Raw genomic sequence first — 15,052 nt, 5'->3', positions numbered from 1 at the left:
CCAGCTCTAAAAACAGTTGCCAAAAAACAACTTGCTCAGGTATTAAAAGATTTCAATGCTGCACTTGCAGAAATAACAACCAATAATTTGCAAGAAACAAACCAACTAATGTACAGTGCAGCAACAATAACAACACAAGAGCTCGGATATAAGATCAGTGGACCTGTAAAAAAAGAAAATAGTACATCACCTAAATGGAAGATTAGATTAGAAAATAAAATCTCCAGGCTTAGATCAGATGCTAGTAAACTGAAAGATATGAAAGACAAGAAGCTGAAGAATGAAAACACCAAACAGTATCTGATCCAAAAATACCACCTAGATTCAAGGAAAGTTAGAGAAGTCCTGGAAATAATAAAGCAGCAAATAACAGCAGTGTCAAAGAAGATTAGCAGATATGAAGCCAGAATTACACAACACAGGCAGAATCTCCAATTCCAGTCGAATCAGAGACGTTTCTACCAAAGCATAGAAGGAGAAACTGCAAGAAACCTAGAAACACCAAATAAAGAAGAAACAGTGCAATTCTGGCGGGAATTATGGGACAATCCAATAGATTATAATAGAAAAGCAGGCTGGATGAAAGAGGTAAAAAAATGTAACCAACAAATGCAAGCTCTAATAATAACACCAGAATTAATAAGTGAAAGAGCAAAGAAAATTAAAAATTGGACTGCTCCAGGCGATGATGAACTGCATGGCTTTTGGCTTAAACACCTAACAAGCCTTCATAAACAACTATCAAAACAGTTCAATCACATTTTGCAAGGAGGTGATATTGAACAATGACTAGCAACTAGGAAAACTCATATCATCATGAAAGACCCAGCAAAAGGTGCAGTTCCAAGTAATTATAGACCGATAACCTGTCTGCCAACCATGTTCAAATTATTAACTGGAATAATAACAGATGAAGTGATGCAACACTTATTAACTAACAAACAGCTTCCAGTTGAACAGAAAGGAAATTGGCCGAACACCAGAGGCACAAAAGACCAGCTGCTGATTGACAAAATGATTTTAGAAAACTGCAAGAGAAGAAAAACAAATCTAAGTGTTGCATGGATTGACTACAAGAAAGCCTTTGATTCATTGCCTCACACATGGATACTAAAATGTTTAGAAACAACTGGTGTCAGCAAAAACATTCAGATATTTATTTTAAAAAAGCAATGAGCATGTGGAGTACACAGTTAACAATCAATGGTGAGACACTTGGACAGGTTAGCATTAGAAGAGGCATTTCCCAAGGGGACTCACTATCCCCTCTGTTGTTTGTAATCGCCATGACCCCACTTTCACAAATACTAAACAAAACAGGCCTCGGATACCAAACATCTAAAACATCAAGTCAAATAAACCATCTGCTGTACATGGACGATCTGAAGTTGTATGGAAAGTCCCAGTCAGAAATCGAATCACTGCTAAACACTGTCCGTATAGTCGGTAGCGATATAGCAATGGAGTTTGGACTAGACAAGTGTGCTGCATTAATGAACAGAGGGAAAATAACAAAAACAGAAGGAATAGAACTGCCCAATGGAAGCAAGATCAAGAACCTGGAAGAGAAAGAACCTTACAAATACTTGGGCATTCTCCAGGCTGATAACATCGCACACACTGAAGTTAAAAGAAAAATTGGAAGTGAATACATCAGGAGAGTTAGAAAAATCCTCAAGTCCAAACTCAATGGCGGGAACACCATACAAGCCATAAACACCTGGGCTATACCTATTATCAGATACACTGCAGGAATAATAGACTGGACCCAGGCAGAGCTAGAGACGCTAGATCATAAGATCAGGAAAATCATGACCATCAATCATGCTCTGCACACCCGCAGTGATGTAGATAGGCTCTACCTCCCTCGCAGCTCTGGTGGAAGAGGAATGCTGCAAGTCCATCAAACAGTAGAGGAGGAGAAAAGAGGCCTTGAAGAATATATCAAGGACAGTGAAGAAGATGCACTTCAAATGGTCAATAACGAGAAACTATTCAACACCAATGAAACAAAGCAGGCCTACAAGAAAGAAGAAGTCAAGAACCGAGCAGAAAAATGGAAAAATAAGCCCCTGCATGGTCAGTATTTGCACAATATAAGTGGAATATCAGACATCAGCAAGACCTGGCAATGGCTTAAGAATGGCAACTTGAAGAAAGAAACAGAGGGTTTAATACTGGCTGCACAAGAACAGGCGCTAAGAACAAATGCAATAAGAGCCAAAGTCGAAAAATCCACCACAAACAGCAAGTGCCGCCTTTGTAAAGAAGCAGATGAAACCTTGGACCACCTAATCAGCTGTTGTAAAAAGATCGCACAGACTGACTACAAACAAAGGCATGACAAAGTAGCAGGGATGATACACTGGAACATCTGCAAAAAATACAAGCTACCTGTAGCCAAAAATTGGTGGGACCATAAAATTGAAAAAGTTGAAGAAAATGAAGATGTAAAAATATTATAGGACTTCCGACTACAAACAGACAAACATCTGCCACACAATACACCAGATATAACTGTAGTCGAGAAGAAAGAAAAAGAAGTCAGAATAATCAACATAGCAATACCAGGGGATAGCAGAATAGAAGAAAAAGAAATAGAAAAAATCACCAAATACAAAGATCTACAAATTGAAATTGAAAGGCTGTGGCAGAAAAATACCAAAAAAATCCCAGTGGTCATTTGCGCCCTGGGTGCAGTTCCAAAAGACCTTGAAGAGCACCTCAACACCATAGAAGCCACAGAAATCAGCATCAGCCAATTACAAAAAGCAGCTTTACTGGGAACAGCCTATATTCTGCGACGATATCTATAACAATTGACAATAAAATTCAGCCATCCCAGGTCCTTGGGAAGGACTTGATGTCTGGAGAAAACAAACCAGTCAATAACACCTGTCTGACTGTGTAAACAAGAAATAATAATAACAACATAAGTCAGCTATACCCATTTCTAGAGTTAAATGACCTTGAAATGTTAGTACATATGCTGGTGAACTCCAGACTTGACTTCCGTAATGCACTGTGTGGGCTGCCTTTGTATGTAGTTTGGAAACTACAGTTGGTACAGAATGCAACAGCCAGACTGGGCTCTGGTACAACTCAAAGGTGTTGGCTGCCAATATGTTTCCAAGCAAACTACAAAGTGCTGGTTAGTACCTATAAAGCCCTTAATGGCTTGGGTCCAGGGTATTTAAGAGAGCACTTTCTTTGTCATGAACCATGAAGATTGTCTCTAGAGAGGTCCAGTTAAAATTGCCACCAGCTCATTTGGTGCCGACTCAAGATTGGGACTTCTCTGTGGTTGCCCTGGGGCTTTGGAATATGCTCCCTGTTAAAATAAGAGCATCTCTTTCTCTGTTTTTGGAAGACCCTCAAGTTGCACCTGTTTCCTCAGGCTTTTAGCTGAAATTAACTTTAAATGGTTCGGTTTTATCTTATGAGATTGTTTTTACTCTATTTTGTGAAATTTTAACTGCTTACTCTGTTTTATATTGTGTTAAATTTTGTACACCACCTAGAGATGTACATATCTCCTAGGTGGTATATCAGGTGGTATACAAATATGATAAACAGATAAATACTATAGCTTTGTGATGGTGTGGCAGGGAGTTCCTATTGGAGAAATGTTTAAGGATTTTGCATTGATAGCTTGATGTCAAGAGGGGAAACAAGGGTTAGGCAAGCCAAGAAACTTGGAGCCTGATAATGAAAAGAAAAAAGAAAAGCCCCCTCTAATGTCCTTCTCTTATGTTATGAAGGCAGCATAGAAGCTATTGCCATTCCTTCCCACACCACTGGAGTAAAGTGGGATGTCCTGCTGCTTCTAACATTTCTGAAAGTGGGACACGATAGTGTGAGGAAGAGCCACACTGGCTCCCCCATATGGCCTTAAGTTGTCTGCATGGTGTATAGTGGAGTAGCACTATAGTGGCTCTCATGCCTTCAGGGAAGCATAAGCAAGGGGCCTTTAGGTTGGTTACTTCAAACAAGCTGGCTGATTCCACTGTATTCATGCTTTCCATTCTGGGTACCGAATCATGTGGTGAAAATAACTATCCATCTCTTGTGCAAATCAACCCTAAAGCTTTTTGCACTCTAGTATCAGAAGTGTTAGTCCAAGAAAGGAGGGGAAGGGAAAACTGCAGTGAAGAACAATGCACTGAAAGCAAAATGTCATGTCGTTATGCTGCTAACTTAGCAAATGAAGTTGAAGCTGCTGCTAGGATGGAAAGTCACAGGCTGGTTTATCAAGTGCCAAGCGGTTAATTACCAAATATGACACAGGCAAATCAAAAAGGCAAAGTGTTCAAGATGGAAGTGGAGCAGGAGAACAGATGAGCATAAAGTTCTTCAAATAACCCTGAACAGACCCCAAGAGCACCTGCATCTTCACTTCCTCAGCTCCCTGTTTGTTGATGGATATTTGCATTTTGATGGGCTATTCCTCAGTCCACCTGTTCCGATCCGATTACACCAGTCATTTCTATTTCCTCTTGTTCTTGTTGCTTCACGTCACCTTCATTGTCCAGTGATTCCTTACCTTCTAAATGGTAGAAATTGTAGCTTGTTGACAGCGGTGACTGATGGCATCAGCAGCGTCAGACATCTGACTCCACCCATGGCCCTGACCTTCTCCAGCCTCCTGATCAATGACAGTGCTCTTGATTATGATCAGTGTCCTTTCAGTTCTGGATGCTCCCACCCATTGGTGCTCAATGCCATTTGGATTTAAGCCAGGTGTCTCCTCTGACGTCACCCCTTCTGCATATGATGGCTTGGACTGATCCCGTGTTGGGGATTTAACACTTGACACCTTCAGGGCTAAGCAGCCATGCCTTGCACTCTGCTCACTGCACAGGAGCTCCCTCTCATCGTTCTGAAAAACCCCTGTACCTCCCCACCCAATAAACGTGATGCTCATATTTAAGGAACCAGTAGACTCAGGGGGGAAACCAGCAAAGACATTGGACCTCTTCTCTCTACCCATCGGGCTTGTTCCCACAACCCAAAAGCTGGGTAGGAACAGGCCCAAATGGGTAGGAGGAGTGTCCAGCCAGGATACCAGGCTTATATGTGTGCCTGATGACTGGGCATGTGTTGGCAAAAATCAGGGTGGGCTCAAGGTTGGCAAAAATCAAGGTAGGGTGCCAGATTGTGTGCTAGCCACGATCGGGGTACCACCTAGTGGCTAGGGCAGCAGCAGCCAACTGACATTGTTAGCCCAGCATTGTATTGAGGGTGAAGGAGAAGTATACCCCATGCTATCCTACCCATCCATCCTGGGCACTCCTCATTCTAGGCTTTTGGTTGTGAGAACAGGCTTGCTGTATGACTGGCTGCCTGTAATCTGGCCCTGAAAGACCTGGAGAAGGGTGTGTCTGAGTTTCTCTACAACTTCAAGCCAGGCCCGCACTAGTACAATAGCTCTCTTACTAGGCTTTTGGCTCCACTGCCGTGTCTCGAAGCTTTGACTTTGCTCATTAGCTCAGATAATCATAATACTTAGAATGGGTATCGTGTGTACAAAATACTTTACACACACTAGTGCACTAATCCTTACACCAGCCCTTTAAAGTAGTCCAGTCATATCTCCCCCTCCCCTAAATCTTGTGGCCTTCCTGTTTTCCCAACTTTTGATTGTTCTGTCCAATTGAAGCCCTTTGCAGCTGTCCTTGACTTGAAACCCACCCACAAATGACAGTGGACACAGTTTCAGGAGAATGTAGGGGAAAGTAAAAGTAAGTAAAATTGTGCTGTCCAGTCGGTGTCAACTCCTGGTGACCACAGAGCCATATGGTTTTCTTTGGTAGAATACAGGAGGGGTTTACCATTGCCGTCTCCCACGCAGCAGTTATTCATGCAGCAGCAGCAGCAATTAATAATAATAATAATAATAATAATAATAATAATAATAATAATTTGATTTCTATACCGCCCTTCCAAGAATGGCTCAGGGTGGTTTACACAGAGACATGAACAAATAAAATGGATCCCTGTCCCCAAAGGGCTCACATTCTAAAAAGAAGCATAAGATAGACACCAGCAACAGTCACTGGAGGTACTATGCTGGGGGTGGATAGGGCCAGTTACTCTCCCCCTGCTAAATAAAAAGAATCACCACGTTAAAAGGGTGCCTCTTTGCCCAGTTAGCAGGGGCAGAACTAGGGTTAAAGCTTCCACTTGTTATTCCAAAATGCTTTGATTTACAGGTTTTATTGAGATAAGATGTTAGTGGTCTTGGGTATATAAAAAAGGAGTATTTAAGAAAGAAATGGTAACACCTGAACTAAGCCTGTCTGGAGAGCAGGGAAGTAATTTGCCTAGGGAGAGGTTGCTGGTTGGAATCTCAGTCTATGGGAAACACCTATATTGGGCAGCAGTGAAATAGGAAGAGGCTGAAAGGCATCATCTCCTTTTCGTGTGAAAATTGAAGTTGAGCCCCCCAGGACTACCTTTTTCCTTGCCAAAGCTGCAGATCATCAACATTTTTTAAAAAAATGTTGCCCTTCCCAATAACAATGACATGTAGCTGATCAAATTTGGCTGTGTGATGCTATCACTGAAGGCAAGGAAAGCTAATTCAGAGGGAGGGCAATATCTTGTTTGCCTTCAATGGTATCATCATGCAACCAAATCTGGACATGCAAGGGCATTACACCAGAGAGCCAGGATGTTATAATTAATTGTGTCAGGGTTTGACCATGGAGAACTGCACTCACATCCCTACTCAGACATATAGCTCATTAGATGCTTTTGAGCCAGTCACAATAAGAACATAAGAATAGCCCAAGGCACATCTAGTCCAGCATCTTGTTTCACACAGTGGCCCACCAGATGCCGCTGGAAGCCACAGGCAGGAGTTGAGGGCATGCCCTCTCTCCTGCTGTTACTCCTTTGCAACTGGTACTAGAGGCATCCTGTCTATGAGGCTGGAGGTAGCCTATATCCCTCCAACTAGTAGCCGATGATAGACCTCTCCTCCATGACATTATCCAAACCCTTTTAAAGCCATCCAGGTTGTTGGCTGTCACCCCATCTTGTGGCAGAGAATTCCACAAGTTGATTATGCATTGTGTGAAAAAGTACTCCCATTTGTTGGTCCTAGATTTCCTTGCAATCAATTTCATGGGATGACCCCTGGTTCTAGTATTGTGTGTGTGAGAGAGAAATTTCTCTCTATCCACTTTCTCCATGCCATACATGATTTGATAGACCTCTATCATGTCTCCCCGCAGTTGTCTTTTTTTCTAAACTAAATCGCCCCAAGTGTACATCACAGGGTTGATGTGAGAATAAAAAGGGTGGGGCACTGACCATGTATGACAGCTAGAGGTGACTGAAGGAATGGTGGGATAAACATACTATAATAGGAAGAAGGCCCAATTAAAAAAAAATTCTATGAAGTGTAAAGCAGCAGTTGATCAAAGTAATCAAAGAGGTTACTCTGGAGCATCACCTGAATGCTAGATACTAGGCAATGCTGTGTGGTGGTGGTGGTGGTGGTGGTGGTGGAGGGAGTGTCATCTGTATGTATGTTGGGGGCATTGGGAGAGATGTACCATTGGGTGGGATGCCTGAAGGTAAGTTGCTGGTATTTCTGCCACAAGAACAATTTGCTGCCAATGTTATGCTCCCTAGAAAAATTGCTGAAATGGGAGAGTAGGTTTCATAGGGGGGAAACATACACGAATGTCCCTCACATCTTGGCTTAGCCCTGTTAAATATTATAAGCAGTCATTTAATAAATGACTGGGGCTTCGCTGAATATTTGGCAAGTTTCTATTTTCAAAACAAATTAGATCTATTTTCAACACAGTAGATCTATTTTATCCAAAAGTTGGAAACCTGTATGGAAATATGTTTTTGAAACAGTTTAGAGGAGATCTACTTCTCCAACTCTGAAGGGAAGTCTCAGACATAACCAAAAGGGTATCAAACCCCACAGCCAGAAGTCTCAAGTGTTGCCTTGGTGTTAACATATGGCCATGAGAGCTTAGCATCTACCAAAATGCTATATGGAAACTAAGAGACTTCAGGAAGAATCAAAGTACTGGGTTAAAGGGATTTATGTGTGATTAAGAACTCCAAATAGTTATCACTGACAGAGAGTGACTGCTGGGTATCTGGGGTCTTGTGCTCCAGATGCCAGTGAACACACTCCTACAGGAAGCTGCTCAGTAGAACCAACTGGTGTGAAAAATGAGGGCGTATAAGGGAAATGCTAGAGGAACTCTTGAAAGGAGTTCTTCCTCAGTGAGCGAGAACAATCAGTCTTGACACTATGCAGCAGATGGCAATAGCAGCCGCAAATGGGGGGTGGGGAAAATAAAAGCCTAGTTTCTGCCCAGCATGCTCATGTTGGCATGAGAAAGAAATAGGAGAATGGAATCATGACCTTTGATACATTCCAGATAGGTAGCATGTGTGTTAGTCCAGGGATTCCCAACCTTGTGTCCCCAGCTGTTGGACTACAGCTCCCATCATCCCAAGCCACAGTGGCCAAAGGAGTTGTAGTCCAACATCTGGGGACCCAAAGCTGAGAACCCTTGCTCCATGACATGCAGTGACTTTCACCAGCTAAGGCTGATGCAACCCTAACCCTGGACGGAGATAGCCTGCCGGTAGTTATCCATGCCTTGCTAAACTCTTGTTTGGATTACATTAATGCATTGTGTATAGAGCTGGCTTGAAGACTTCTCAGAAGCTTCAGTTAGTACAAAATGTGGCTAGGGCTGCTAGGTTATGGAGGGAACTGGCTAGACCCCACCAGTTTTGAAACAGTGACACTAGCTTGCTGAACTGCTTCCAGCCACAATTAAAAGTATAGGTAACAACCATTGAAGCTCCCACCAGCTTAGGATCTGGCAACTTAAAGGACCACCTTCTTCCAAATGAGCTTCTTGCTCTTCATCAGAGGCCTTCTTCTGGGTCCTGCCTGGCATCTGAGGTTAGGCAGATAGTGACGAGAGAGAGGGTTGCCTTGGTTGTGGTGCCTTGAATGCCTTCACCAGAGAAGCATGCCGGGCACCAATCACTAGACACTAAATTTGCTCATTCATCCCAGCATGTTGGTTGTATAGCTGCTTTTAGCATTATGGCTTTGCTGAATTGTTGAATTCTAGTCTATGTGCTGCTGCTTCTGTGACTTCATTGTGGTATATGTTACTGCATCTGTTTTCAGATTAAGCCTACCTGTCACTGAAGGGTGGCTTATTAACTGACTGGTCTCACATGCCTTACAGGTGTTGATGATCTGTCCATGATAATGACAGTCTATCAATATCCCAAGGTTCTTAATTTAACTGTGGTTTTAAATTGTTTTAAGGTTTTTTCTTTTGTGTTTTAATTTGTTTTATGTTGTAAACTGCCCAGAGATGGAAGTTTGGGGCAGCATACAAATTTGATAGATTAGATCAATATTGACAGTAATCAGACTCTTTTCCGGTACAAAATAGTAATTCTAAAAGGTTGAAAGATGGATGCATAGTATAATACATTGTCCACTCATGTACATTGTGTGTGTGTATGCCATTCAAAATACTAACCTTCCCAGCATGGTCTATGATCTCTTCATATTTCTGTCATCTGGCATTCTATAGTTTTTCATCCAGAGAGAACCCATCAGATGCCTGCTGTTACCCCACCCAGAATTGCTGGTGGCTGCTGGTTCTTTAGGAGCTCTAAAATACTGACTTCTTAATACCTGCAAACATTGTGCACTGGCTAAAATGAAGGCTGGTGTCATAAGAACATAAGAGCAGCCCTGCTGGATCAGGCCCAAGGCCCATCTAGTCCAGCATCCTGTGTCAGTATAGTATACATTTACCCTGAAAAATATTCCAGAAAACAATGATGTTTTCATTGCTATTATGAGCCTGATCCTATACCTAACACATTGATTTCAGTGCATTTTAAGGTGCACCTAACTCTGCACAGACCAAGCTGTAAAATCATGGTGATGCCGAAATGAAATGTAGATGGAGTCAGTAAGCCAAGGGCTTGCTAAGAAAAGAAAAAGAAATGGCATGCAATTCTAGGAAGAATCTGTTCATTAGCCCACTAGAAGCAATAAAAGAGTTTTGAATAGGGCGTGAATCACAATTGGGCGCTATCTGTGCTTCAGACTGAGCAAAACAATTCAATGCAAAGTTACAGCTATGTCCTTGAACTTCTAGCCCACTCTCTTTTTGTTGCCATGTCAAGCAACTCATATGCCACATCCCTCTGCTACGAGACTTTAGAACAGAACGTGACGGTGATGGCATGTATAAGTGAGCTGTAATGTGAAGGTTGAACAGATGGGTGAAAGGTAGAGAGACAGGGTTATGGCATGCAGATCCTGCAATGTATTCATTTTTTATAGGCTACTATGACAATACTAGGCTTGAATACACTATTGATCTGTGCCTTTTTGTAGATGGTGTGTAGCAAAAATTCATGGTTCAGAAGAAGGGCTGGAAGTGGGTGCTTCAAAGAGGGGCCTGAATTTTTCTTTCCCAGGCAGTGTCTGTGTGCCTGAGCTGCTGCTTTTCCTTTGGGCTCCCTTTGAGTGCAATTTTGAGATACTGGATGTATTCTGATGCTTTCCCCTCCCGATCCTCTCCCCTTGCTGTATTGATTTGATTAAAATGGACACATTTTTGTTAAGGAAAACCCTTTGGGTTTGTTTGTTTTTTGAAACTCTTTGCAAAAATATTTCCTGTTGATTTAAATGGCCCGGATTTCCCCTCAGTGATATCATAGTGTAGTCAAATCTGGTTATATCGACTCACATGACTGTTACTTATGTCTCGTGATATCATGCTAGGGATAGTACTGTGACATCATGTTTTACTGCATAATCCCTGACTGCGTGGAATCCTCTCAGATTTAGGAATAGAGATAGAAGCAATAGGCAGAGGAAACAGGCACAGTGAAGTAACAAAATGATGGCCCTGAAAAGTATCCAGAAAGCAGGGAACATTTTTGTTCTGTCAAGTAATTACTTCCAACTAAGACTGAGCTAGGGTTGATAGTTCTTTTCATCATGTCCTCTGCTAACTGAGCAAAGAGGCACTCTTTTAAAGGTGGTGATTTTCTTTATTTAGCAGGGGGAGAGCAACTGGCCCTATCCACCCCAGCACAGCATCCCTCCAATGGCTGTTGCTGGTGTCTGATGTTTCTTGTTTAGACTGTGAGCCCTTTGGGGACAGGGACCACATGGCCCTGTTTGCAAGCAAACCCTGCCCCCTGCATCTGATGGCAGATGCAGGGGGCAGGGCTAGGGGGCTGCAGCAGCGGGCTGGATCCAGGCTACAGCTGGCCTCCCTCTGCCCACTCTGAATGCATGGATGCACATACTGCCTTGATACTGCTGCCCAGAACAAAACTCACTCTGCACACAGATGAGAAAAATTAGAGAGAACATGTATGTATGTCTATGTAAACCACCTTGGGAATTTTTTTTAAGCTGTATATAAATAATCGGCATATTCGTATCATAACTTTCTCAAGGGTCCTAAAGGACACCCACCTTTGGGAGTCTCAGGGGAATTAAAGCCATCACTGTCCAGTTGCACAGCTGTATCCCCCATCCTTGGTGACTTGGGCATCTCAGTTGGGAGAGTCTCTTCACCAGTCCTGTACTCGACTGCTTTAAGACAATTTATTATTTCAAGTTAGAGCACCTTTTCCCTAGAAACACATGATGAACTTGTCATGGAGCCAATTGGTAACAATGTCGCTGGGGGCAAATGGAATTAATTCAGTGGGAGGCACTCTGAGATAGTTTAATTTGCTCTCCGTGACATCCTGCCTCACTCTGAATTAGTTTTGTTAGCCTTCAGTGATATTATCACATATTCTAACGCCAAACCTGATCTCATCTGTTCCTAGGAAAAAGGAGACATTGTAAGAAAGAAAAATATTGCTAAAGCAGTTGCCTACTTGACTGCAAAGATGCTGTGTAATGGATGTGGATAGGCATTTGCGAGAGGGGATTGGAGCCCAATTCTGGCCCCTCAAAGCATCTTTTTTCCAACAAAAATATTTGACTGAATTTTTAGCTCAGCCTTCTTGTTAATTAAAAATTAGAAATTGGCAAATACTTAGCACAGTCCTATTCTTCTACTACCAAAATAGCCTTCCTCTTTGATCTCCTTGAAGAGTTGTGGAAAAGATTCTATCAGATCTGGATGATGATGATGATATTTGATATTAAAATATATCCCATCTTTCTACTCCAAAAATGAGGTGCTAAGGCAGGTTAAAAACAAAACATCAGAATAGAATATAGTATCAAAAAACAAACCAGTGAAACACAAACAAGAGTCCACAGGATAAAAGCTTCAAAAGGTGAAGGAGGGAGGTGTTTAACTAGTGGTGCACTGGCAACAAATGGACCATACTCCCCTCATGAGGCAGGGTGTTCCATGTACTGGGTGCCACCATGAAAAAGGTCCTCTTATGTGTCACTCCAAAACAGACTTCTGAAGGTCCCATTGGATGCATCATCTTCTTATAAAGTTTGAGGAACTTCAAACCATTTTTTCTAGAGTTACTAAAGATTGCTGTGCGAAATCATAAGAATTTTCATTCCTGATGCAGTAGATGTGTCAATGCTAGCATTAATAACACTGTGCTGTAAATCGGGTTTGCATTCACCACTTGACTATGCAAAATCCTTTAGTAACTGGGTTTCTTCAACAGCAACTAGCTTAACTTCTTTCACCTTCCTTTCAGTGGCCTTCAAATAATGTGTGTGATCCAATACATTGAATATGTAATTGGACATACTTGTGGTTACTAAAATGTCTCATTTCTATAACTGGTTTAATTTATAAAAGTACTTGTATAGCTCTGTGTTTGCCCTTACAACAATGTGACTATTCTCTGATATTCCCATTTTATAGATAGGAATGGAGATAGAGGAGTATGAAGTTGCCCAATGCTTGCTATCTAGAGAGGCAGTAGCAAAGAATGGGACTTAAACCTAGCTTTCTCAGACCCAAGTCAAAATCTCTAATTGCTGGATCATATTGGTTCTGTAGCTTGTAATCCAAGCAAGCAAAAGTGCCAGTTTAGGTCCTGAGAAATGAAGGATCTACTTGCCCTGCTGCATTTTTAAAAGATGTTGTTTTTGTCCTTGGGACTTAAAACTACACACACACAAGCTGAGTCTCTCCCTCTCTCTCTCTCTCTCTCTCTCTCTCGTATATCCGATCGTCCTGTGACTCCAAAAAGGTTATGAACTTTTGGAAGAAAACACCACCTAGCTCTACTCATATAGCAGATTAAAGCCTTTGTCTCAGAGCAAGCTTACGTGAAGGAAAGGAATACTGAATCATCCCTGCTGAGCTGCCTGGCTAGGCTTCTCCTAAAACTATTCTGTAATATCAGTAGTTTCAGAATGCTGTGACCACCACTCCTTTTGTCTACAGAAACTCTCTGGGCTTGGGGTGGGATAACCCAGAAGAAAAACTCTCTTAATTTGGCTCTTGGACAGGTACAAAAATCTTCTACGTGCAAGCCTACACATGGAGAGAAAACTGATAGCTACTGAACGTTTGATGATGTGTTTGCACCAGAGAAATCCGCCCCCACTTCCTGAGTTAAAAACCAACTAGAGAGGCTTGTAAAATGGAAAGAACTTTTTTTAAAAACCCACCAGTTTTATTCAATTACTACAGACTGCTTCTGTCTGAGGCTTTCTGGGCTTTTATATACAGTTGAGAATACTTAGTAGGATTACAAAAACTAAAAATAGGTTGTCAATGCATGCTTAAATGTTCATAGAATCTTTTGCAACACTCTAGGTAGGATGGGCATAGGCTAGCGTTTCTTATTTTAATTACATTACAGGTAAACTATAATAGAACAGTATCCAGAATATGCAGAGTGCAAACACACCAAAGAAATATAACTTTCCTAATGCAAATTCTGATTAAAACTTACTGAAAAGGTAAGTTTACCATAAGCCCTGGCTGCTTGCCTTGCACTCACCAAACTCTTGAGGAGAATTCAAGCTTCCTGTCTTTCAAGGATCTGCAGAGTTATTCTCCTGCAGCCAACTTCCATGACCACATGTCCTCCTGTGCACCTCCAGCCTTCCAACAAAGAACTCCCTTCTTCCTGACAACAGATCTCTGGGTCCCACCCACCTGGTGTACTGATTGGCTGAGCCCTGGAGTTCACCAGCCTGTCAGTCAAGACAGGGTTGACTTCCAGTTAACTCTTTTGGGGGAGTGGAGGCTGATTACTACAACTCATGATAAAATTATGAGCTAGCAACACTCATTAAAATCAATACATTTTGAAAAGGCAGCCTCAAAAGGGCATGAAAAAGAAAGACTTGAACAACTGCAACTTTACATATGCATATAGCAATGTTCCTCAGAGTCAGGAGTGGGTATCCATAGAATAGTAGAGTAAGTATTTAACATAGCAACTTTTCTAAGTTGTTCTTAGAGCACTTCATACAAGTGATCAGAAAAACCCTTTCCACAACTCTCTAAGGTAGGCTATTATTAATACCCACATATTACCAATAGCAGAGGAGAGGCTGAGGCTTGCCCCAAGCTAGCCAGTAAGTTTATGGTGAAATAAAACTTGGACTGAGAACATCACCGTTCATTCTCTAAACCACAAAGCTTTGTTCAGGGGTGTAGCTACAAATGAACAAGCGGAACAAATGTCTCTGGGTCCTTGAGATGGGAGGTGGGGGGGGGGACACCAGTTGGGTGACAGCTTGCTCTTTGTTCTCCCTCTCACACCTTTCTGAAGAAGGGTGGTAGGGACCCATCTTAACTTTTTGTCCTAGGAACCACTCCATTCTTGCTACACTCTTGGCTATGCTGTGTCCCCTATATCATCAAGGTGGGTTAGAAGTGTTTTGAATGTTTAATACTACCACCACCCTTTATTACACACAACGTTAAAGGTTTAGCATTTCCAAAAGTGCAGGCTCTAAAATTAGTGTGACTGCTGACAAATACAAGTGGAAATTAGTCCCTGCATTCAGCAGGTTTAGGGCCAAATGAGACAATACCTATTAAGGTTGTTCTCATGACTT

General features: G+C 42.0%; 1 protein-coding gene across 8 annotated transcripts in view; it reads left to right on the top strand.

The window, feature by feature from the left end:
* Positions 1-15,052, top strand: part of PDE4D (phosphodiesterase 4D) — a 990,732-nt gene that overhangs the window by 189,618 nt on the left and 786,062 nt on the right. The window lies entirely within an intron of this gene.

The sequence above is a fragment of the Hemicordylus capensis genome, chromosome 2, assembly GCF_027244095.1.
Source record: "Hemicordylus capensis ecotype Gifberg chromosome 2, rHemCap1.1.pri, whole genome shotgun sequence".
NCBI classification, from domain to species: Eukaryota; Metazoa; Chordata; class Lepidosauria; order Squamata; family Cordylidae; genus Hemicordylus; species Hemicordylus capensis.
Note: the sequence above shows the minus strand (reverse complement) of the source record. Positions and strands in the feature narration are given on the sequence as shown.